General features: G+C 38.7%; 1 protein-coding gene across 1 annotated transcript in view; it reads left to right on the plus strand.

Moving 5' to 3' along the window:
• SMYD3 (SET and MYND domain containing 3) overlaps positions 1-25565 on the plus strand; it is a 1009300-nt gene that overhangs the window by 16331 nt on the left and 967404 nt on the right. The gene's annotated exons all lie outside the window — the stretch shown is intronic.

Here is a 25565-nt window from a genome sequence, read left to right on the forward strand (position 1 = left end):
GGCACACCCATAATGGCAAATGCTTGCATGAGGAATTCAGTGACCACTTGGGCTGTCTCTTTTGCTGCTGGTATGGCAAAAGTGAATCCTGAAAAGGTGTCTATCACAACATGGATAAAAGAGAGACGACCAAAAGGTTTATAATGGGTTACATCCATTTGCCAGATTTCATTGGGTCTCAAACCACGAGGGTTCTTCCCTGGAGTCAGTGTAGGAGCGTGGAAAGGAAGGCAAGCTGTACAGCTTTTTACTATGTTCCTAGCTTCCTCTTTTGTTATCCCAAATTGTAAACACAAAGCTCGAGCAGCCTGATGGTATTTAGAATGGGATTCCTGGGCCTCCTGAAATAAAGGTGTACTGGCTAACATAGTTAAAAAGCTATCCGCCTTTGAATTCCCATCAAAAATAGGACCTGGAAGTCCACTATGTGAGTGGACATGCAAGATATAAATCTTTCCTGGATGCTTTCTCACTTGCTCCTGAAGTTTCTTAAAGAGCTGATATATATTAGAAGCTGCAAATTTTATTTGGGCTGTGGCAATTCTTTGTACCACACGTACTGAATAGGCTGAATCAAATATTATATTTATGTCTTCTGGGTAATAAGTGAGAGCTAACATGATCGCATATAATTTGTTCTGCTGAGTGGACTGAAAAGGAGCTTTGACTACTCTCTTTATAGTTAAGCCAAGCACAAATATTGTGTTTGGATGCACCTGTAAAGATAGTTGGTCCTTTAAGAGGAACTTTAGAAACTTTTTCTTCAAGAATCCATCGCCAATTATGTAAAAGTCTGGTTATCTTTAATGGAGACCCATGTGTAAAATTTGGAGCCATGGCTAATAAAATTTGCCACTCTGGGATGGTCTCACAGCAAATGTTAATTTGTGTATTGGTATAAAAGGTGTATATCTTATCAGGTCTTGCCCCAGATAATTGTACTGCTCGCTTAATGGCCTTTAACAAAATTCTAGCCACAAGCACTGGGTAAGGAGTAAGGCTTTGTTCTGGTTGTGCCGGGAGGTTCACCCACTCTATCACACACACTGTCTCCTTGATGAAGGACTGCTGTGGGTGCCTCTCGTGTGGCAAAAACTGATATTTCCAAGGGTTTTTGAGTGACTTTTTCAACCACGTTGGATAAAGCCAGTTTAACTTTTCTCAAAGCCTCTTGAGCTTCTTTTGTAAGCTGGCGTGGTGAATTTAAAGCACTGTCTCCCCTTAAAATGTCATATAATGATTGTAACTGATAAGTAGTCAAGCCTAACACTGGTCACATTCATTGGATATCTCCTATCAATTTCTGAAAATCATTTAAGGTGTTTAGCTTCTCTGTTCTTAAGGACAGTTTTTGTACTGTAAGCACCTTAGGGTATACTTCATATCCTAAATATTGAAAAAGAGCATGTCTTTGAATTTTCTCTTCAGCTATGTACAATTTGTAGTATCTTAGTGTTTCTATGGTCTTTTGTAGACATGCTTCTAGCATTTGTTCCTCAGGTGCACATTCCAATATATCATCCATATAATGTAATGGCATAACTTTTGGAAATGCTTTTCTTACTGGAGCAAGAGCAGCAGCAACATACATTTGACATATAGTGGGGCTGTTTTTCATTCCCTGTGGCAAAACTGTCCATTCATATCTTTTATAAGGCTCAGCTAAGTTAACGCTGGGCTCTGAAAAGGCAAATCTTTTCATATCCTCCTTATCCAGAGGGATAGAATAGAAACAATCCTTAATATCTATGACCCAAAGAGGCCATTCTCTAGGCAACTGAGTAGGAGATGGAAGTCCAGGCTGAAGAGTTCCCATTGTTTCCATCTGGAACATCCTCCGTTTTCCAGATTTCTTTTTTACAACGAACACTGGGGAATTCCAAGGACTTAGAGAAGGTTGTAAGTGCCCTTGTTCAAGCTGCTCCTGTACTATATCTAATAAGGCCTGAATTTTATCGCTACCTAAGGGCCACTGTTCTATCCACATTGGTGTATCAGTTTTCCATTGGATAGGAACAGGTGAAAGTGTTGGCAGGCCTTCAATAGCAGCCTTGCTTAAAAAACCGAAATAATCATTTTTAACCCTAATTGTTGTAAAATGTCTCTTCCCCACAGATGGATGGGGATTTTTTTTAACTATAAAAGGAGTAAAAACTCCTGTTTTGCCTTCAAAAGTCCATCTCATAGGGGCAGCACTAACTTCAGCTGCTATTGATCCTCCTGCTCCAGACATATAGGTGTCTGCTTTAATCTTTGGCCAGTGACTGGGCCAATTGGCACCTCTAATAACTGTATGATCTGCACCTGTGTCTACCAATCCTTGCAATGGTAGGCTATTTATATAGATCGTGAGCATAGGTCGGTCAGCTGTTACAGCTGCTGACCAGTATATTCCTGGATTTTGTGGCCTGGAGTCAGAATCTGGGTGACTATCACCAGGTTGCTTATTAGGATTCTGTATGAGTAAACCTGATGCTACTACTTCTCCTGGGTAATAAGTCACACATTGTCTACCTGTATTAGTGACTGGGATATTATCTACACATTCCCCAGTTTCCCACATCAGTGTGTGGATGGACACTGTTTTGTACATATAAAAAGGAGGTGAAATGGTCAAGCCTACTGTGCCTGGAGTAAGGGAATCCATAGGCTGGAGAGGAACAGATTTCACCTCTCCAGGGGGTATCTCATTTGTCCCAGTTGCATACAGCTCTATTCTCCCCAATTGTAATTTCTTTCTCCCATCAGGTTGCTTCCTGGCTGGTTTGTGTAATCCCCTTCTCCCATCATATGGCTTTCTGGCTGATTGGTCATGTCTGGGTACTGAACTTGTAGGCACTCTCTAGGTGCACCATTGGCTGCCATCATGCCCTAAGTGTTTTTTGCCTTGGGCCTTGGGGCTGGGCCCCTCATCCCGTTTCCCTGAATCTGTCTACATTCTGAGGCCCAATGGAAGCCTCTGTTGCATTTTGGACATGGGGTATTGAGTCTTGTTCTCCCACCCTGTTTTCCCATTTTATCTCTATACCAACATTGAGCTTTCAGATGCCCTACTTTTCTTTTTTTTTTTTTTTTAATTTAAATTTTATTTTAGTTAATAATAACTTTGTATTGACAGAATCCATGCCAGGGCAATTTTTTACAACATTATCCCTTGCACTCGCTTATGTTTCGTTTTTTTCCCCTCCCTCCCTCCCTCCACTCCCCCCCTCCCCCAAGATGGCAAGCAGTCCTATATATGTTAAATATGTTGCAGTATATCCTAGATACAATACATGTTGCACAGGGAGAATTGGATTCAGAAGGTAAAAATAACTCGGGAAGAAAATCAAAAATGCAAATAGTTCACATTCGTTTCCCAGTGTTCCTTCTTTGGGTGTAGCTGTTTCTGTCCATCATTTATCCATTGAAACTCAGGTCTCTTTGTCATAGAAATCCACTTCCATCAGAATACATCCTCATACCATATCATTGTCGAAGTGTATAATGATCTCCTGGTTCTGCTCATATCACTTAGCATCAGTCCATGTAGGTCTCTCCAAGCCTCTCTGTATTCATCCTGCTGGTCATTCCTTACAGAGCAATAATATTCCATAACATTCATATACCACAATTTACCCAGCCATTCTCCAATTGATGGGCATCCATTCATTTTCCAGTTTCTAGCCACTACAAACAGGATGCCCTACTTTTCCATACTGAAAGCATCTACGAGTCTTTCTGGAAGTCCCTTGCCAGGAGGGACTCTGTCTTCCCATGTTTGGATTTTGGGAAGTCTGCATCACATAGCCTGGCTATAAAAGGCATCTGTGCCCACTGTGGCACAGTGTCTTATGAGCTCCTCTAAAGGAGCATCCTTGCACAGTCCTAGTATAATTCTTCTGCAAACCTTAGCGAGTTGCCTTATCAAAATGTCTGTTACTGCATTTTCCCCATTCGTTCTTGTGATAGCTGTCTGCAAATGTCTCACAAAGTCAGCAAAGGGTTCATTTGGCCCTTGTGTTATTTTTGTGAAGGCCCCACCCTTGTCATCTTTATTGTGGAGAGAAGCCCACGCTTTGATAGCATTAGCAGCAATTTGCTCATATGCTGCTATAGAATAATTAATCTGTACTGCGACATCTGTATAAGGACCTACACCTGTTAGTAGCATGAACTCCACTTTGACTATTTTGTTGGGTTTGTATCCTACAGAGCTCACTAAATTCAGAAAGCCACAGGTAGTTTTGTCCAGGTTCTAGGCATATCCTTGCTATAGATTTCCAGTCATTAGGGGTTAAAATTTCAAAAGCCAAATTCTGTAATAACATCTTAACATAAGCTGATGTAGCCCCATAAAGAATGCAAGCTTTTTTCAGGTCTTTGAGGATTTCTATATCAAAAGGAGAGTATCTTCTACTTTCTTGACCTGAAGAATTAAACTGTTGAATTACCGGAAAAATGTGGTGTTGAAATTCTGATACATTTTCCCCTTCCTCCTTGGCCTTAATTAGTCCCTTTTGCAATCTAGTCATAGGAGCAACTGGATGCCGTGGGGTGGGGGGGAGGTGCTGTTGCTTTCACTGTCCCCTCCCCCCCCACTACCCCTCCTCCCTCCATCCCGGAAGGTGGAGTTGATGAAGGAGAGTCAATTACCTGCTCCTCAGCTGGGGCTGAAGCTGCCTCAGATTCACCCTGCCCTTGAGCCTCACTTAAGTCTTCATGCCCTGTGGGGATATGGCCATTCCTCCTTTATCTCAGGCTTCCCCATTTGGCTATTCCTAGAGTTTTTTCCTTTTCTCCTAGAATTTATATGGTATCTTAAGGAAATTGAAGGAGGACCATTTTCATTGTAATATGCGGAGAGCTGTTGCCCAATTAATGCCCAATTATCTGGAGAGATTTGCTCTTCCTCTAAGAACCAAGGGGAGGTGCGTTTTAATGTACCCAGAAGTCTAGCTGTCTGTTCCCAAGTTACAAGTAGCCCTTGATCTTCTATGAGCTTAAGCATGCTTTCTATAGTTCCACTCCTGGATGGGGCTGGGGGTGGGGGAATAGGGATGGGGGATGGAGAATCTTTAGCTAGGAGCTGTCCCATTTCAGCCAAAAAAGGTTACTAGTTTAGTCATTAAGAAAATAAGTTCCCTGTTTGTCTGTTATACTCCCCTAAGTTCCTGGTCACTGGAGACTTCTTCAGTGAAAGTAGAGTCCTTGGTTCCCACACTTGGGCGCCAATTGTAATGACCGCGTATTTAAAATCAACCAGAGTCAGGAATTCAGGTTAAGGGAAAAATCTTCAATATTTATTGAAGTAAAGAGGTGAAAACAGATTGCGATAGCAATATGGGCAGCTGCGACAGGAAGCCAGCTAGCAGAGAGAGACCTGAGCTGAAAGGCCGTCGCAATCGCAGTGAGCAGTCTCTCTTTCCCCTTCCTTTTCCACTCCCCTGCCTCCACCCACCAAAATCGTCATTTCCTATACTACACATCAGGACTTCCACAAAGAGTGGGCGGGGGCCATTCTTTCTCCAAGCTTATATATTAATAGAGTATGGTCCAATTACTATTTAGCCTCATGTGCTTGGGACCTCAGTGCATCAACCCGAGCCTCAGCCCATTACAAGGCTCAGACACTCACTAGACATTTATTAGGGCAAATCACTTTACCCAGTTTATCTCAGTTTCCTCATTTGTAAAATGGGTGGAGAAGGAAATAGGAAATCACTTCAGTATTTTTGCCAAGCAAGTAAACCTCTAATGGTCACAAAGAGTCGGACGTGACTGAAACAATTGAACAGCCACAACTGTACTGGTAAAAAGATTGGAATGTCTTTATTACATCTCTATTCAGGGTGTCCCACAAGTCTTAATGAGCTATTAAAGCATGCAAACCTCACGCAGTTCACATTTACACTTCCCACAGTCTACAATCTCTTCTAAACAATTCCTTAAAACAGCATAAAAATGAAACTATATGAGATCTTAAATTGCAATGGTTTTCTTTTTAATTAAAAAAAGGAAGCATGATATCTTAATTTTAAATAAGTTAGATTGGTGGCCATTGTTTTTGATGGGTTTTGTTGCAATTGAAAACAATTTTCATTTATATAGTTGTCAGTATTGTGTATTTTGTTTTTTTCTTAATTGCTTTCTTCATACTATCATTTCATTTAATTCCCTCCATATTTCCTTGAATTCTCCGCATTTGTTTTTCTTACAGTACTGTGATTTTCCATTAAAATTAAAGTTTAAAAATGAAATTATAATTAAAAATTAAATTGAATTGAATTAAAAAGTTAAATTTTAAAAATTAAAAAAAATTAGAACTGTGATTTCATTACTTTAGAGAAATGTGTGTGAAGCAATTCTCTTTATCAGTATAGATAGGAATCTGCCCTGATCTATCAGGGACAACACTCAAGACAACACTCTTAATTATTGGGGATAGAAAGAGAAGCAAAAAATAGGTCCCTACCCTCGAGAAACTTGAATTCTAATTGGGGAAAGAACATGTAAATAACTATGTCCATATGAAATATTTACAGGGCAGATATTTCAGAGACGAGGCATTGGTGCTAGAGTGGCACTAGGGAAATCTGGGGGAAAAAGGGAACTAGGAAAGCAGAGAAGAGGACATAGGAAGATAGTCATTAAAAAGACATGAATTAGAGAAATGGGGTGTCAAATGTGAGGAGCAGATATAGGTGAATGCAGCTAAATCATGGAGTGCATTGAAGAGAGCAAAGTGAAAGAATGAAAACATTAGAAAGGGGGCAGGTTTTGAAGGGCTTTAAATATCTAAGAGGAAGGTATTCTATTTGACCCAGAGACTGAAGTTTATTAAGTGTAGGGGGTCACATAGGAAAAATGAATCAGACTTGGCATTTGGAAGATCAATGAGTGGAGGATGAATGGAATAGAGAGAGAGTTAAGGTAGGGAGATTAACCACAAGATTATTGCAATAATCCAGGCAAAAGGCAATGAGGGCCTGTATTAGGGTAATGCCTGTTTGAATGGAGAGATGTCAGAAAGTTGGTTGGAACTTGGAGAATCTAGGGGAAAACAGATAATACACATCAGAGAAAGACTGAATTTCAATTTTTCTGATTCCAAAACTAGCTTTGACTGTCTCTGTATATATTATATTAGAATATTTTTCATTTTATATGTTTTTCAATATCCTATGTTTTCACATATTCATTTATTCACCATTCCACTATGATGGAACATATAATTTGTTTCTTATTTTTTGCTCTTAAAATATTGCTGTTATATTCTTAACACAATTACCTTATTGAGGGTTCAGAGAAGTTTGGAGGTACACATGGTAAGATCCAGTGGGCTGAGAATAGTGGGCAAATGTTAAATCCTTTTGTAAAGAGTAATGTTGGGGCAGCTAGAGGACCTGAGTTCAAATCTGACCTAAGACACTTAATACTTCCTAGCTGTGTGACCTTGGGCAAATCATTTAACTCCAATTGCCTTAGCAAAAAAAAAAAAAAGTATATGTTAAGTGGCAGCTAGATGCCACAGTGGATAGAGCACTGGCCGTGGAGTCAGGAGGACCAATTCTAATTTGGCTTCAGACACTTAACACTTACTGTGTGACTCCCCGCAAGTGATTTAACCCCAGTTTGCCTTGCAAAAAAAAGTCCTCTATCTTGCAGGAAGTATATTTGATGACTCCCTGGTCCTCCAAATGGTGTGAATCACCCTGGAGGCTATAGGGGCCTAACCTGGGACAGATGAAAAAGGGTAGAAGTTGGAATGGAGCTGGACTCTGGGTTTCCTCCTACAGCATAGGGAAATGGAGTAGAGAGGAATGATCAAGTAGGAAGGTAAAGGAGGAGGGCTGTTGATAAAAAAGTTGGGGATAAGAACTGCTTTTGACCCCCATTAAATAGATGACATCTGGGAAACAGAAAGGCAGGGGAGAAGGAAGGTTTCTTTCCACTCTTGCTAGGCTTCCTGAGCTCAGGAAGACTTGCATTTCACCTCAAATATTTAATACTGGGTGGTGATCCTGAACAAAAAATTTAACTTCTTAGTGCCCCAGACAACTGTGTAAGATTATGGATTAATTGCTAAGCTATATTGATGGAGGGAGTTTCCACACCAGGGTGTTTTCCTTCTCAGATGAAATGTTCTTTTCTTTTCTTTTCTTTTTTTTTTAAAGCATTATTCCTGTTATAATAAAGGCAACCACTAACATATAGAGATCTAGCATAGGTAAGGATAAAACATTTCTGAAATAATAATAATGGGAACCTAAAAAGAAAGATATTTGAGAAAGATTAAATTTATGCGTAACTGTTTAGGGATGGTGTTTTTGTAGAAAAAGCGATACTTGTACAGAAAGTCTTGTTGGTTAATACTTTGACTTTCATATTGGGCTTGTAATGAAGATTGGGAACTGTATGGGAGCTAACTGGGTTGTTTTGAATGCTATTAACATTTCATTCTGTATTCCTTCATGTTATTATCCCAAAGTAAAGAGTATTAGGATACGTATTGTAAACTCTTTAATCTTGATGGTTGAGATAATTACAAGTTCACCTGTCTTTTCCCAGGTGGAAAGAATCCAATCACCTATCTGTCTGGGGTGTAACTGGAACAGTTTGCTTAATTAAAAGGCTAGAAAAGATAAGTGTGTATATTTTAATATATAGCCAAATGTCCTTATACTTAAAGGGTTCCAAGACAAATTGCAGGGTTTCATTACATTAATTCTATGTATCTTAAGTGTGTACTAATTGAAATCATTGGGGAACTTCTATGAAGTTGGACTATTTTTGCCTTTCCCCCTTTTAGATATTCTAGCTTTTATTATACTCAGGCCAATGCTAGATGATAGGAAGCATCATGGTATAGTGAAAAAGAAGTACTGGCTCTGGAGTTAGAGGGCCTGGGTTCAAATATTCTATTAAATGTTTGTTTGCTGGATATCATTTATGACCTTGTGACTTTTCAAGCAATTAAATTTCCCTATATCTCACTTTTCTCTCTGTAAAATGAGGGGATTGGACCAAATGACCTCTTAGGTTTCTTCTAGCTCTAGATCTATAATCTTATGATAATAACAACAACAATAATAGTTGAGTATCTTAGATAATCCTCACAACAACCCTATGAAGTGGGTGCTATTATCTCCATTTTACTGATGAGAAGCATTGTGGCAGGAGGTGGAATCAAAGCCAGTAAAAACTGAGTTCTAATCCTATCTCTGGTACCTAATGACTATGTGACCTTGGGCAAGATATGGAATCTCATAATGTTCTAGGCAACAATCTAAGACTTTAAGTTTCAGAGGAAATACTGATCTATATTGGTAGAGGGCATTCCCTATGCCAGTGAAATCACATGACTAATCTCTATTCCTTTCCAGATGAGGAAATCATCAATGTACAAGCATTTATTAAGGACCTACTTGTACCAGGAACTGTGCTAAATGTTAGAGATATAAAAAGAGGCAAAGGATAGTTCTTGCCTGCAGGGAGCTTATATTCTACTGGGAAAAGCATGCAAATAGTGATAGAATGTGTGTGTGTATATATATATATATATATATATATATATATATATATGTGTGTGTGTGTGTGTGTGTGTGTGTGTGTGTGTGTTTATAAACATGTGTTATATTATATACATATATATATATATATATATAGTGAAGACTGAGTTAGCACCTTGGATATCTTAGAATCAGCCAGAGTCAGGGTAAGCAAAAGTCCTTGGTCTTTATTCTTGGTCTTTAGGGATAGAAGTGAACAGGATGGATGCAGGACCTGCACGACCTTCCTTCTCTTCATCTACCGCCAAAGTGATTCTGGCTTGTCTTACTCAACCCCCTAATCCCTCCCACAATTCTCTGTATACACCAAAATATTGAACCAGCACAGAATAGTGGGAAGGGCCATATCCCAAACATATGCTAATAGAGTATTGTCCAATTGGTAGTTAGCCTTAAATGCTCGGTTGTCCAACCTCAGTGCATCAACTCAGAGTTTCAGACCTTTACATCTCCCGCTTTCTTTTGTTTTACAACACAGGTAGTCATGCCATCCTTGATTTCTCAGGGAGGTGAGAACCCCAAAAAGGAGGTGATCACACCCTCCCCCCAACTTCTCAGGGAGATGAAAAGCACCAAAGGGAAGTGGGGAGTCAAGCCAGAAGCCAGATATTGTTAGCAGGTTTCTGTGCTGAAGGGTCTTATTAGAAACAGGTATGCACAAACCCATAAGCATAGGAGGTATTACACAACAAGCACATAGCAATAACACACAGGCTATTAGTGGTGACTCTCCCCACAGCCGGTGCAGGCTCAATGTGGTGTAACAAACATGAATTGTACATGCAAGTAGTGATATAACAAACAATATGAATCAACATGGTGTTGTAAAAGATTTCCAGAAGTCCTAGAAGGAGGGTAAGTAAACAGCAGTCACACATATGCCTCCTTCGGCAGCCAAGAGATAGTCCAAAACCAATCTATTGTCCATTGCTTCATGTGTCAGGGAATCCAATGATCCCTGCAAAATTTGAAGTCCTACAACAGTCTTATTACATCTCAGAGAATGCAATGATTCCTGAAGGTTTTCAAGTTTTACAACAGTCTTATAATGTCTCAGAGAATGCAATGATTCCTGAGGGTTTTCAAGTCCTATAACAGTTTTATCATGTTCCTGAAGGTTTTCAAGTCCTACAACAGTCTTATAATGTCTCAGAAAATCCAATGATTTCTGAGGGTTTTCAAGTCCTACAACAGTCTTATAATGTCTCAGAGAAGCCAATGATTTCCGAGGGTTTTCAAGTCCTACAACAGTCTTATAATGTCTCAGAGAAGCCAATGATTTTTGAAGGTTTTCAAGTCCTACAATAGTCTTATGTCTCAGAGAATCCAATGATTCCTGAGGGTTTTCAAGTCCTACAACAATCTTATCATGTCTCAGAGAATCCAATGATTCCTAAGGGTTTTGAAGTCCAACAGTTTTTGATGTCCATGAGTCAAATGCCATAACTGCCACGCTCTTTCAGTGGTGGGCACAATCAGCAATGGAACCACCCAATGTTTCTTGGGTCTTCTCCTTCGTTTCAAGAGTTTGCTCCATCTTTCTGCGATGGACAAGGCAAATATGGCTCATTGGCACCTGATTCCTTCTTTACCTGTAGAGATACAAGCAAACCCTCTCTCCCAAGCAGTTAACCTATCTGGTTCCTTCCATTTACCACTTTCTGGGTCTCTCCACATCACCTGGCGATTATCTAAAGATAGATCCACTTGCACTGGACATTGCCCTTACAGTGGGTTATAAAACCTGTCTGCCGGAGCCAGTGCATCTTTGTCAAAAATCAAGACGTTAATAGTATAAAGGGCTAGATTTAGAAGTTCTCTAGGGTTACCTGTGGTTCCCCCTTTCTTTTGTTTTTGGAGCAGTGTCTTAATGTCTCTGTTTCTCCTCTCTACTATTGCCTGTCCTTGAGGATTAAAAGGTATGCCAGTGGTGTGTAAAATCTTATACTGTGCACAAAAGTGTGCAAAATGTTTAGAAGTATATGCAGGTTCATTGTCTATTTTTATTACTTGTGGCACACCCATAATTGCAAATGCTTGAATAAGGAACTCAGTGACCATTCAAGCTGTCTCTTTTGCTGCTGGTATTGCAAAAGTGAATCCTGAAAAGGTGTCTACTACAATGTGGATAAAAGACAGGCGACCAAAAGATTTATAATGAATCACATCCATTTGCCAAATTTCATTGGGTCTCAAACCACAAGGGTTCTTCTCTGGAGGCAGTGTAGAAATGTGGAAAGAAAGCAAGCTGTACAGGCTTTTACTATGCTCCTAGCTTCCTCGCTTCCAAATTGTAAACGTAAAGCTTGAGCAGCCTGATGATATTTAAAATGAGATTCTTGGGCTTCTTGAAATAAAGGAGTATTGGCCAACATGGTTAGAAGGCTATCTGCCTTTGAATTACTCATCAAAAATAGAACCTGGGAAGTCCATTATGAGAGTGGACATGCAAGATATAAATCTTACTTGGATGCTTTCTCACTTGCTCTTGAAGTTCCTTAAAGAGCTGATATATATTAGAGGCTACAAATTTTGTTGGGCTGTGGCAATTCTTTGTGCCACATCTACTGAATAGGCTGAATTAGATATTATATTTATATCTCCTGGATAATAAGTAAGAGCTAGATTTATTGCATACAATTCATTTTGCTGAGTGTACTGAAAAGGAGTTCTGACTACTCTCTTTATAGTTAAATCACGAGAGTATACAGCACAAATATTATGTTTTGATGCATCTGTAAAGATAGTTGGTCCTTTAAGAGGAACTTTAGAAACTTTTTCTTCAAGAATCTATAGCCAATTATGTAATAGTCTGGTTATCTTTAATGGGAACCTGTGTGTAAAATTTGGAGCTGTGGCCAATAAAATTTGTCACTCTGGGATTGTTTCACAGCATACATTAACTTGTGCATTAGTATAAAAGGTGTATATCTTGTCAGGTTTTATCCCAGATAACTGTACTGCTCGCTTAATGGCCTTTAATAAAATTCTAGCCACAAGCACTGGGTAAGGAGTAAGGCTTTGGTTGTGGTTGTGCTGGGAGGTTCACCCACTCTATCACACTATCTCCTTGATGAAGGACTGCTGTGGGTGCCTCTTTTGTAGCAAAAACTGATATTTCCAAGGGTTTTTGAGTAACTCTTTCAACCACATTGGATAAAGCCAGTTCAACTTCTCTCAAAGCCTCTTGAGCTTCTTTGTAAGCTGGCATGGTGAGTTTAAAGCACTGTCTCCTCTTAAAATGTCATATAATGGTTGCAATTGATAGGTTGTCAAGCCTAACACTGGTCGCATCCATTGGATATCTCCTATAAATTTCTGAAAGTCATTTAAGGTGTTCAACTTCTCTGTTCTTAAAGCTTTTGTACTGTAAGCACCTTAGGATATACTTCATATCAAAGGAGCGTGCCTTTGACTTTTTTCTGTAGCTATGTGCAATTTATAGTTCCTTAGTGTTTCTATGGTCTATATTTATAGACATGCTTCTAACATTTGCTCCTCAGGTACACACCCCAAGATATCATCCATGTAATGTAACAACATAACTTTTGGAAATGCTTTTCTTACTGAAATAAGAGCATTTGACACATAGTTGGCTATTTTTCATTACCTGTGGCAAAATTGTCCATTCATATCTTTTATAAGGCTCAGCTAAATTAAAGCTGGGCATTGAAAAGGCAAATCTTTTCATATCCTCCTTATCTAGAGGGATAGAATAGAAACAATCCTTAATGTCTATAACCCAAAGAGGCCATTCTCTAGGCAATTGAGTAGGAAATGGAAGCCCAGGCTGAAGAGTTCCCATAGTTTCCATCTCTTCATTTACCTTTCTTAAATCAGTCAACATCCTCCATTTTCCAAATTTCTTTATTACAATAAATACTGGGGAATTCCAAGGACTTAGAGAAGGTTGTAAGTATCCTTGGTGAAGTTGCTTCTGTACTATATCTAATAAGGCCTGAATTTTATTGTTTCCTAAGGGCCACTATTCTATCCACACTGGTGTACCAGTTTTCCATTGGACAGGAATAGGTGAAAGTGTTGGCAGGCCTTCAACAGCAGTCCTACCTAAAAAACTTAAGTACTCATTTTTAATCCTAATTGTTGTAAAATGTCTCTTCCCCACAGATTGATGGGGATTTTTTCAGTTACAAAAGAAGTAAAAACCACTTTTTCACCTTCAAAAGTCCATCTCAAAGGGACAGCACTAACTTCAGCTGCTATTGATCCTCCTATGCCAGACATATAGGTGTCTGCCTAAATCTTTGGCCAGACTGGGTCAGTTACACCTCTAATGACTGTATGATCTGCACCAGTGTCTATCAATCCTTCTAATGGTATGCCATTTATATAGATCGTGAGCATAGGTTGATCAGTTGTCATAGATGCGGTTTAGTATATTCCTGAATTTTGTTGCTTGGATTCAGAATCTGGGCAACTATCACCAGATTGCTTATTAGGAGTCTGTATCAGTAAACCGGATGCTACTACTTTTCCTGGTTGATAAGTCATACATTGTCTACTTGTATCAGTGAGTGGGATATTATCTACACATTCCCCAGTTTCCCACATCAGTGTATGGATGGACACTGTTTTTTAAGTACTCTCAGGAGGTGAAATAGTCAAGCCTACTGTGCCTGGAGGCAAGGGATCCATATAGGCTGGAGAGGAACAGATTTCACCTCTCCAGGGGGTATCTCAGTTGTCCCAGCTGCATACAACTTTATTCTCCCCAATTATAATCCCTTCTCCCATCAGGTTGCTTCCTGGCTGATTGATTGTATAATCCTTTTCTCCCATCAGATGGCTTCCTGGTTGATTGGTCATGTCTGAGTACTGAACTTCTAGGCACTCTCTGAGTGTAGTCGGCTGCCATCTTGCCCCAAGTGTTTTTTGTCTGGGCCCCTGGAGCTGGGCCCCTCATCTCATTCCCCTGAGTCAGTCTACATTCTGATGCCCTATTGAAGCCTCTATTGCATTTTGGACATGGGGTATTGGGTCTTGTTTTCCCACCCTGTTTTCTCACTTTGTCTCTATGCTAACATTGAGCTTTCAGATGCCCTGCTTTACCACCTTGAAAGCATTGACAAGTCTCTCTGGAAGTCTCTTGCCAAAATGGACCCTGTCTTTCCATGTTTGCATCTTGGGGAGTCTGCATCATAGCCTGGCTGTAAAGGGTATTTGTGCCCACTGTGGCACAGTGCGTTATGATCTCCTCTAAAGGATGCATCATCCTTGCATAGTCCTAGTATAATTCTTCTACAAACATGATTAGTATTTTCATTAGCAAGTTGTCTTATCATAATGTCTGTTACTGCATTTTCAAGATTAGTTCATGTGACAGCTGTCTGCAAATGTCCCACAAAATCAGCAAAGGGTTCATTTGGCCCTTGTACAATTTTTGTGAAGGCTTCACCGTTGTCGTTTTGACTAGGGAGAAAAGCCCATGCTTTTATAGCAGCAGCAGCAATTTGCTCATATGCTGCGATGGGGTAATTAATCTGTACTGAAATGTCTGCATAAGAACCTATACCTATTAGTTGGTCATAGGTGATTGGAGGATTAACTCCACTATGACAATTTTGTTGGGCTTGTATTCTAGAGTTCATTATATTCAGAAAGCCACAACAAGTTTTATCCAGGTTCTAAGCATGTCCTTGCTATAGATTTCCAGTCCCTATGTGTGGTGTTCTCTTCTTTATAATATAATGGTTCTCTCTGGCAGCAGGTTTCTTGGGGAGGTTTTCTGGAGGCAGCCTTAGTTTCAGTTAAAAGTAATAATCACCTCAAATGCAGCCAGGGATTAAAGTACAGTCGGGCTTGGCTAGTTTTCTGGAGGCCTTTTCTCTCCTTGGTTTCAAGAGCTCTTGCTGCTAGTGCGATCTGCTCCCTTCAGCCTCCAGTCAGCACAAAGGTGGAAGATGGAATGAATCTGTCTTGCCTCTGAGAGAGGGCTTCTCTCTGAACTGACCGGACTGGCTCACTGAAGCTCTATTTATGTGGGGTATAAAAGGTTGACTCCTCCTCCGAGAGAGTAGGATTGTGGGTTTCTGTATCTCCCAGAGTGCTGTGCGGCCCTAAGAGCTTCTTGCTTATATGAGCTCTCTAAAGGTGTGAACACAAGCATTGTTTCTATCAGTTCCACTTAGTACCTTGTTATGAGTTCTGGCCCATAACATCTCTTTGTAAGATCAGATCAATCATACTGATCCATGCTAAATTAGCTAATTATTGTCTCTATCAACTCTAATGACTTTACACTTTGTAAGGATTCCAACACCTATGGATTAAGACTTTATAAGCCAAATTCTGTAATAACATCTTAACATAAGCTGATGTAGCCCCATAAAGAGTATAATCCTTTTTCAGGTCTTTGAGGATTTCTAGATCAAAAGGAATATGTCTTCTACTTTCTTGACCTGAAGAGTTAAACTGTTGAATCACAGAATACATTCCTATTTTCAAATCATCTAAATCCTGCCCTTCTTCTATGGCTTTAAGTAGTGCCTTTTGCAATCTAGTCATAGAAGGGGGTGATTGCTGCGGGGGAGGTTCTGGAGGTATCACTGCCCCTCTCACTACTCCTCTTCCCTCCATTCCCGGAAGGTGAGGTTGATGGGGGTGTGTCAAGAACCACTTCAGGTTTAGGAGGAGTTGAAGCTGCCTTGTGAGAGGGAGAATCACAATGCCTTTCACCACATCCTTTAGTTTCACTTAAATCCTCATGTCCTCTGGTGATATTGCCAATAATCTGTCCTTTGTCTTCCTCTTTTTCCTCATACTTCCTCATCTGGCTGTTCTTAAAACTTTTCTTTTTTATATAACTTGCAGGATTCTTTAAGGCCAATTGTATTATGTTGTATAGATAGTATGTTCCTTGGAAATTGAACCAGGACCTTTATCACTGTAGTATAAACATGGTTGATCTCCTACTAGTTTCCAGTTATCTGGCCCTATTTCTTCTGCCTTTAAGAACCAAGGGGACATGCATTCTAATGTACCCAAGAGTCTAGTGATCTGCTCCCAAGTTACAATTAAGCCTTGTCCCTTGATCAACTTAAGTATACTTTCTATAGCGCCTTCTCGGGGTGGGGGTAGGAGTGGGGTTGGGGCTGGGGGAGAATCTTTTCCTAATATCTGCCCCATTTCAGCTAGAAAAGGTTTAGCCCTTAACAAAGTAAATTCCCTGTTTGTTTATTAAAATATCCTATTTCCTGGTTGCTGGAGACTTCTTCATTGAAATCAGGGTCCTTGGTCCACATGTTGGGCACCAAATGTGAAGACCGTGTTAGCACCCTGGATATCTTAGAATCAGCCGGAGTACGGATAAGCAAAATTCCTTGGTCTTTATTCTTGGTCTTTAGGGGTAGAAGTGAACAGGATGGACACACGATCTCCACGACCTTCCTTCTCTTCGTCTACTGCCAAAGTGACTCTGGCTTATCTTACTCAACACCCTAATCCCTCCCATAATTCTCTGTATACACCAGAAGATTGAACCAGCACAGAATAGTGGGAAAGGCCATATTCCAAGCATATGCTAATAGAGTATTGTCCAATTGGTAGTTAGCCTTAAGTGCTCAGTTGTCCTACCTCAGTGCATCAACTCAGAGTTTCAGTTCTTTACATCTATAATATACATATATACTTAATATGTAGGTATAAGTAATATACATATATATGCATATACACAAAGTAAGCCATATATGGGATGAAGGAAACAATTGAAGAGCTCAATTGATTTGACTAGAGTCACCCAGTGACATAGTTCCTAAGCCCAGTTCTTTCTGAGCCAAATGCAGCTTCTATCTGCTGTGACACACTGACGCCTGCCAATTTAAAGGTAGCTGTTGCTCAAATTTTGGAATTATGAAGGAGATTCTAGTTTGCAAATGAGATAGACTTAATGGCCAATGAGGCCCATTCTAATGATTTGATTTTCTGCAATAGAGGGGATTATTGATCAGGTGGCTTCTGAAATCCTGTGGTTCCCTCTTAGTGTGGCCATATTCAAATGTACTGATCTTAGGTTTTAGGGTTCATAATGGATCAGCTTTATGGTTTTCTTTAGGGAAAACTTTAAGCTGTATTCATTATGTCACAGTCAAGGCAGTGGCTATGTGAAAAGAAACAAATAATATGTTTTTAGGATTTAAAATGAGATATGATCTTATACTTTAAATAATCAAATTTCCTTTCTCCCATTGCTTGAAATTCCTGTATCAGGACTGTGTAAGAATTTTTAGTTAGATAAGGGCTCCCTCTGGTGGAAGATCTTGTTACATTTCTTCTAAAAATTATCTTTGTTTTTAGCTTCTATGCTGTGGACAGTGAATTGCCAATCTGTCCTTAAACCAACAACATAGATTATTCTGTTCTCAAACAGATCAAATCCTTTCATAACTACAAATGCCTTCTGACAGAGGTTGTATCCAACATGGTATAAATTATTTTGTCTTAGTAATTCTCTATCCCTTTGCTGAAGTTTAAGAAGCTTCATTATTTGTTCCCCGAGACTTCTGTTGATTTTTCAGTTAGACTCAGAATTTAGCCTCCTCTTTTAGTGATCTCTTCAATTATATTGTTCTAATCAGTGTGTAAATTATTCTCTTCTGCTTATTTCACTCTTACTTCATACAAATTTCCCTGCATTTCTTTAAATTCCTCATATTTTTCATTTCTTACTTCACACAACAACAATTACATACCACCATGGTTTTTCCAGTATTCTCCAACTAATAATCTGTAATTTTGGTTCCAGTTCTTTTCTACTTCAAAGACGACTGCTATGAATATTTTGGTATACATTGGTCTTTTTTCCAATTTTTCACTGTTTATGTCTTTGACTTCCTTAGGGTATATTCTCAAAAAGTAGCATGATCCCTGGTTCAAAAGGGTAGAGGCAGTTTGGTCACTTTTGCAGAGTGAAGGTAGGGTTAATGTGAAATCCAGAATGGTTGGACTATATCACAGTTCCATTAATGATGCAACTATATGCATTCCCACATTAATAGCAAGGACAGTGTGGGGTGAAATCTTCCAGTTGTTTTAGTTTACATTTATATTACTGTTATTTGGTGCATGTTTTCATCATTTATACTTTGCAATTCCACTTTGAAAACTTGTTCATTTCTAGTAGTGAATAACTCTTGGTGAATGACTTGATTAACAGGTCTCACACAGAATTTCCAGAGCCCTAAGAAAATTCAGAAACCTAGCTCAAGTGGTACCTGAAAATTAAAAAAAAATACAGGAAGCCAAATACTCCCATTATTTATTAGTTTTAAAAATATGTATATGAATTTTTAACTAGAAAGTAACAGTAACTGGAACTATGTTTCTAAAGATTCAACCTGAAGTCACCTTAGCTTTCCTGGCTACAATGTCACAATGTAGACTCATTGACTTGCAAGTTCAGTAGAATCTTCAGTTTTTTTCTTTTCCATATATATATATATATATGTATATATATATATATATATGTTTAGCTCCCATTCTGTATTTGTCATTAAAAAAATGGCATTAAAGTAATAATAAAAAACATTTATCCCTTTAAAATCTCATCTTTTCAGATCTGGTCCACCTCATGTCAAGCTTTTGAGATCCTGATTCTGTCATTTAACACAGCACTTCTCAAACTTAAACTTTTAAAAATTATTAAGGACCCTTCCTCAGAGATTTTGTTTATGTGGGTTTTATCTATTAATATTTGCTATATTAGAAATTAAAACATTTTAGTATTATTATAAAGATAGTTTTAACTTCTAGGATTCTCTAAAAGGGTCTTGGAGATCTTTCAGGAGTCTCCAGATCAAAGATGACAGTTATAGCTTCTAATTTTATGCCATTTGCATATTTCATAAACATACTATTTACGATGTCATCCAAGTCATGGTAAAAATGTTGAACATAATGGGAACAAGAAGAGATCCCTTAGAAGCAGAAGTCTTTCCTGCTAGATAATGATAATTAATCACAACTCTTCCAGGTCTTATCTTTCAACCATTTTTGAATCTCTCTTCTTGTTCACAGATAACTGACAAATTTTGTAAAATACCTGTGTAGTTGAAGCTTTTTTCTGGAATCCAGGTACATTGTATCTACAGTATTTCTCTTATCTTTCCTTTCACTGGATCTGGTAAATAGGAAATTAAATTACTCAAGCATGACTTGTTCTTGATGAAGCCATGCTAGTTTTTATATATTACTACATGTTGCATTCTTAGTGCTCAAAACTATTTCTCTAATATTATATAATTTTGCCTGTAATTGAAGATAGCCTTATTGACCCATAAAGTCTATCTTCTTTCTTGAAACATGAGGACATTTGCTTACAAGATTTGCTAATCTTGTGGCATTTATATTGGTTTTTATGATTTTTTTCCCCTTTGGCTTTTTAAAAAAATTAAAATATTTAATCTAAACTTAATAGACAACAAATAAAACAGGTATTTCCATATATATGTACATATACACACACACACATATATATGTGTGTGTGTGTGTATATATATATATATATATATATGTATATATGCATTTTTACACACATGTATTACAATAAAAAGTATAGAGGGCCAGAACTCTGAAAAGGTGTACTTGAATCAAGGACAGCAGAGTACTTAGAGTTAAACACCTACTCAGTGTGATTGATTCTCTAGTTAAGCACATACTTAGTGTAATATCGTGATGTAATAGCAACAGTTGGTGCATGTTTAGTGTACTGTAGTATGCTATTCTTTATGTCTCAAGGATTTTTTCAATCACATAGATGAAAATGTAAGCAATAACAATCCATTCTTGAACGGAAGGTAACTTTCATTTTTATAAGAACCACAAATGTATAAAGCATCAGAAACCCTAAATATGCCAATGTGTTCAACCAAAATTTCACAATTTGTGCATAGTAAAAAGCCTAAGATTTTTGAGTGATTGGCAGTTTTTTAGGTTTTATTTGTATGTCAAGTTCAGTCTTTCCTTCATTATTTCCCAAAACTTTGATTTCTTTGAAGATTTTCAAAGAAATCTCTTTTGTAATATTTTGGAATTTGTTTTCACTGTTTTCCATGGTCATTGGATTTGAGATTGTGGAATGTGGGACATTTCTGCCTTGATTTTATATTCCAGCATTAATATGGCAGGTGGAACTAAGATGCTTAAAATTACTTTGTACTATGAGTTTTTTCTCATGTTCAGTCTTTCCATCAGATAATAACGTTTATTTGGGTACAAGTACAAGCAACAAATGGTCTAAGTCTCGAAGATACTGCTAACTTAAGGGAGGTTAAATTACTCCAGTTTTTTATTTCATATGTGAGTAATTTCATAGCCATTGTTTCATCTTATTTGAAGGATTGTTCCAGAAACTCTACTCCCAGCTGACCAAAATCATTTGAGTACTGCTTCAGTCATCAATCAGGTCACTTTGTTTAGCTTTATATGCAATGGAACAATACATCTTACAGAATACTAATGCTTTAGCCATGGATTCTTCACCATGTTGTTAGAAAAAAAAGGGCCATAACTTGCTTCTTCATAAGACAAGCCCAAGTTAAGAGTTCATTGAATGGATAAGGAAACCGCCTAGTTTCAGGATCATCAATATCAACAGTTTCACCTTTGGTTCTTTTCTTCTTCCACAGCAGTATTGATCTTGGTCTATAATCCCTCTTTATTTTGTTTTAGAACATTAGAACTCCCTGACTTCTCAAGGAGGTGAGAACCTCAAAAAGGAGGTGATCACACCTTCCCTGACTCCTCAGAAAAGGGGTGAAAACACCAAAAAAGGAAGTGATCATGCCCTCCCTGATGTCTCAGGAAGGGAGATGAAAACACCAAAAGAAATGAAGAATCAAACCAGATTAGCGGGTTTCTGAAGGGTCTCATTTGAAACAAGTATACATAAATTCATCAACATGTGTAAAATTTGGAGCTATGGACAACAAAATTTGCCACTCTGGGATGTTTTCACAGCATACATTGATTTGTGCATTGGCATAAAAGATGTATATTTTGTCAGGTTTTATCCCAGATAATTGTACTGCTTGCTTAATGGCCTTTAATAAAATTCTAGCCACAAGCACTGGGTAAGAAGGAAAGCTTTGTTCTGGCTGTGCTGGGAGGTTCACCCACTCTATCACACTATCTACTTGATGAAGGACTGCTGTGGGTGCCTCTTTTGTAGCAAAAACTGGTATTTCCAAGGGTTTTTGAGTAACTCTTTCAACCACATTGGATAAAGCCAGTTCAACTTCTCTCAAAGCCTCTTGAGCTTCTTTGTACGCTGGCGTGGTGAGTTTAAAGCACTGTCTCCCCTTAAAATGTCATATAATGGTTGCAATTGATAGGTAGTCAAGCCTAACACTGGTCGCATCCATTGGATATTGCCTATAAATTTCTGAAAGTCGTTTAAGGTGTTCAACTTCTCTGTTCTTAAAGCTTTTGTACTGTAAGCACCTTAGGATATACTTCATATCAAAGGAGCGTGCCTTTGAATTTTTTCTGTAGCTATGTGCAATTTGTAGTTCCTTAGTGTTTCTATGGTCTATATTTATAGACATGCTTCTGATATTTGCTCCTCAGGTGCACACCCCAAGATATCATCCATGTAATGTAACAACATAACTTTTGGAAATGCTTTTGAAATAAGAGCAGCAGCAACACACATTTGACACATAGTAGGCTATTTTTCATTACCTATGGCAAAATTGTCCATTCATATCTTTTATAAGGCTCAGCTAAGTTAAAGCTGAGCACTAAAAAGGCAAATCTTTTCATATCCTCCTTATCTAGAGGGATAAAATAGAAACAATCCTTAATGTCTATAACCCAAAGAGGCCATAGTAGGAGATGGAAGCCCAGGCTGAAGAGTTCCCATAGTTTCCATCTGTTCATTTACTTTTCTTAAATCAGTCAGCATCCTCCATTTTCCAGATTTCTTTTTTACAACAAATACAGGGGAATTCCAAGGATTTAGAGAAGGTTGTAAGGGTCCTTGGTCAAGTTACTCTTGCACTATATCTACTAAGGCCTGAATTTTATCACTTGCTAAGGGTCACTGTTCTACTCACACTGGTGTATCAGTTTTCCACTGAGTAGGAACAGATGAGAGTGCAGGCAGGCCTTCAACAGCAGCCCTACCTAAAAAGCTGAAGTATTCAATTGTAATCCTAACTGCTGTAAAATGTCTCTTCCCCACTGATGGGGATTTTTTCAGTTACAAAAGGAGTAAAAACTCCTGTTTCACTTTCAAAAGTCCATCTCATAAGGGCAGCACTAACTTCAGCTGCTACTGATCCTCCTACTCCAGACATGTAGGTGTCTGCCTTTATTTTTGGCCAGTGACCAGACCAGTTGGCACCTCTAATGACTGTATGATCTGCACCCATGCCTACCAACCCTTCCAGTGGTATGCCATTTACATAAATAGTGAGCATAAGTGGGTCAGCTGTAACTGTTACAGTCCAGAATATTCCTGGATTCTGCTGGTTGTAGTAAAAATCTGGGACACTATCACCAGATTGCCTATTAGGAGTCTGTATCGGTAAACCTGATGCTGCTACTTCTCCTAGTTGATGAGTCACATATTGTCTACCTGTATTAGTGATTGGGATATTATCTACACATTCTCCAGTGTCCCACATCAGTGTATGGATGAACACTGTTTTGTAAGCATTCTCAGGAGGTGAAATGGTCATGCCTACTATGCCTGTAGGTAAAGAGATCCATAGGCTGGACAGGAACAGATTTCACCCCTCCTCGGGATATCTCAGTAGTCCCAGCTGCATATAACTCTATTTTCCCTAATTGCAATCCCCTTTTTCCCATCTGATTGCTTTTTGGCTGATTGAACATGTCTTAATATTGAATTTCTAAAGACTCTCTGGGTGTAACCTCAGCTGCCATTATGCCCCACCTGGGGCCCTAGAGCTGGATCCTGCCTCTCATTTCCCTTAGTCAAGCTATATTCTGAGGCCCAGTGGAAGCCCTTGTTGCATTTTATACATGGGGTTTTGGGTCTTGTTCTCTCACCCTCTCTTCTCATTCTATCTCTATGCCAACATTGAGCTTTCAGATGCCCTACTTTACCACACTGAAAGTACTGATGAGTCTCTCTGGAAGTCCCTTGCCACAGGGGACCCTGTCTTTCCATGTTCTGCATCAAAGCCTGGATATAAAAGACATTCATGCCCACTGTGGCACAGCATCTTATGATCTCCTCTAAAGCAGCATCCTTGTGTAGTCCCCATATAATTTTTCTACAAACTTCATTAGCATTTTCCTTAGCCAGTTGTCTGATCATAATTCTTGTAGCTGCATTTTCTCCAATGGTTCTTGTGACAGCTGTCTGCAGATGTCCCACAAAATCAGCAAAAGGTTTATTTGAACTTTGCTCTATTTTTGTGAAAGCTTCCCCTTGATCTTGTTCTGGGAGAGTGCCCCATGGTTTGATTGCAGCAGCAGCAGCAATTTGCTCATATGCTATCAAAGGATAATTAATCTGTACTGAAGTGCCTGCATACTGACCTTTACCTACTAATTGGTCAGAGTTGATTGGAGTATTAACTCCAGTTTGCTTATTGCATTGGCCTTGTATTCTACAGAGTTCATTATACTCTGAAAGTCACAACAAGTTTTGTCCAGGTTCTAAACATGTCCTTGCTATAGGTTTCCAATCACTAGGGGTTAAAATTTCATAAGCCAAATTCTCTAATACCATCTTAACATAAGAGGATGTAGCCCCATAAAGAGTGCAACTCTTTTTCAGATCCTTAATTATTACCAGATCAAAAGCTCCTGGCTTGACTTGAAGAATCAATTCTTCAATCATAGGGTATGCATTTATCAAATCAGATATATCCTGTCCTTCTTTTTTCAGCTTTAACTAGTGCTTTTTGTAATTGTGTCATAGGCTGCTTCATAGGTGGTGCTGAGTGTGTCACTGATTCTTCCCCTCCTCTTCTCTCTCCACCCATGAAGGGCTAATTGAGGAGGGGTAGATCAGGGGATAGAGAATGCCTTAATGGCTCCTAATATGGAACACCACACTCCTTAATTTCATTAGAATGGTACTTAACTCCTTTCTTGTCTAATTCTTCATTCTTTTCACCTAGTTTGTCAGTATCCTCCCTCTCCTGCACCTTCTTCTTTTTACTTATTCTAATACTTATATAATTCCATAAATCCAATTTTATTAAGTTATACGAATAAAGTGTTTCTTTAGGAATTGAATCAGGTCCATTATCATTGTAATATTCATACAGTTGCTGTCTTACTAATTTCCACTTATCTGGATCTAATTATTTTTCCTCTGAGAACCAAGGAAATGTGTATTGTAATGTTTCTGAAAGTAGAATGATCAATCTTCAGTTTTTTATTAGTTTAACCAGGCTCTCTATACATTTTCCTTGAGGTGGAAAAGGCTCCTTTCTAAACATTTGTCCCGTTTCAGCTGAAATATTAGTGTTGCCCTTAACAAAGTTTCCTTTTTATCTATTTTTGTACTTACCCTAATTTCTGTGTCATGGAGACTTTCTCACTGCACTCAAGATCAGAAACTTTCCCAACTGAACTCAGGATCATGTCAGTCTGGACTTAAATCTTAGCCCCACATTGGGTACCACAATATAATGGTCTTTGTTAGTTTTCTGGAGGTCTTGGGAGCACCACAAGAATAGTTAGGTGTTAAAGTCCAAATTCTTTATTGTCTCCTTCACAATCTAGATTCTTTGCCTTAGTCCCGGGCCAGCTTTCTGGAGAGTCTTTGAGACCGGCCTTGGTCTCAGTGGGGGAAGTACAAAAGGCCAGCCACCTTGGTGCTGTGAGATGAAGTGAATGAATCTGGCTTTGACTCTGAGTCCCACTCTGGCTGAGTTTGTCCCAATTTATATGCTCTATACTGAGTATAAACCAATCATTCTATCACTAGGAAACAATTATTTGTTGTAAGATTAAATCAGTCATACTGAACTTAGAGAACTATATTAAGTACTTAGTACAAGTACTGAACTAGAG

This window comes from Antechinus flavipes, chromosome 4, assembly GCF_016432865.1.
Source record: "Antechinus flavipes isolate AdamAnt ecotype Samford, QLD, Australia chromosome 4, AdamAnt_v2, whole genome shotgun sequence".
Taxonomy (NCBI): Eukaryota; Metazoa; Chordata; class Mammalia; order Dasyuromorphia; family Dasyuridae; genus Antechinus; species Antechinus flavipes.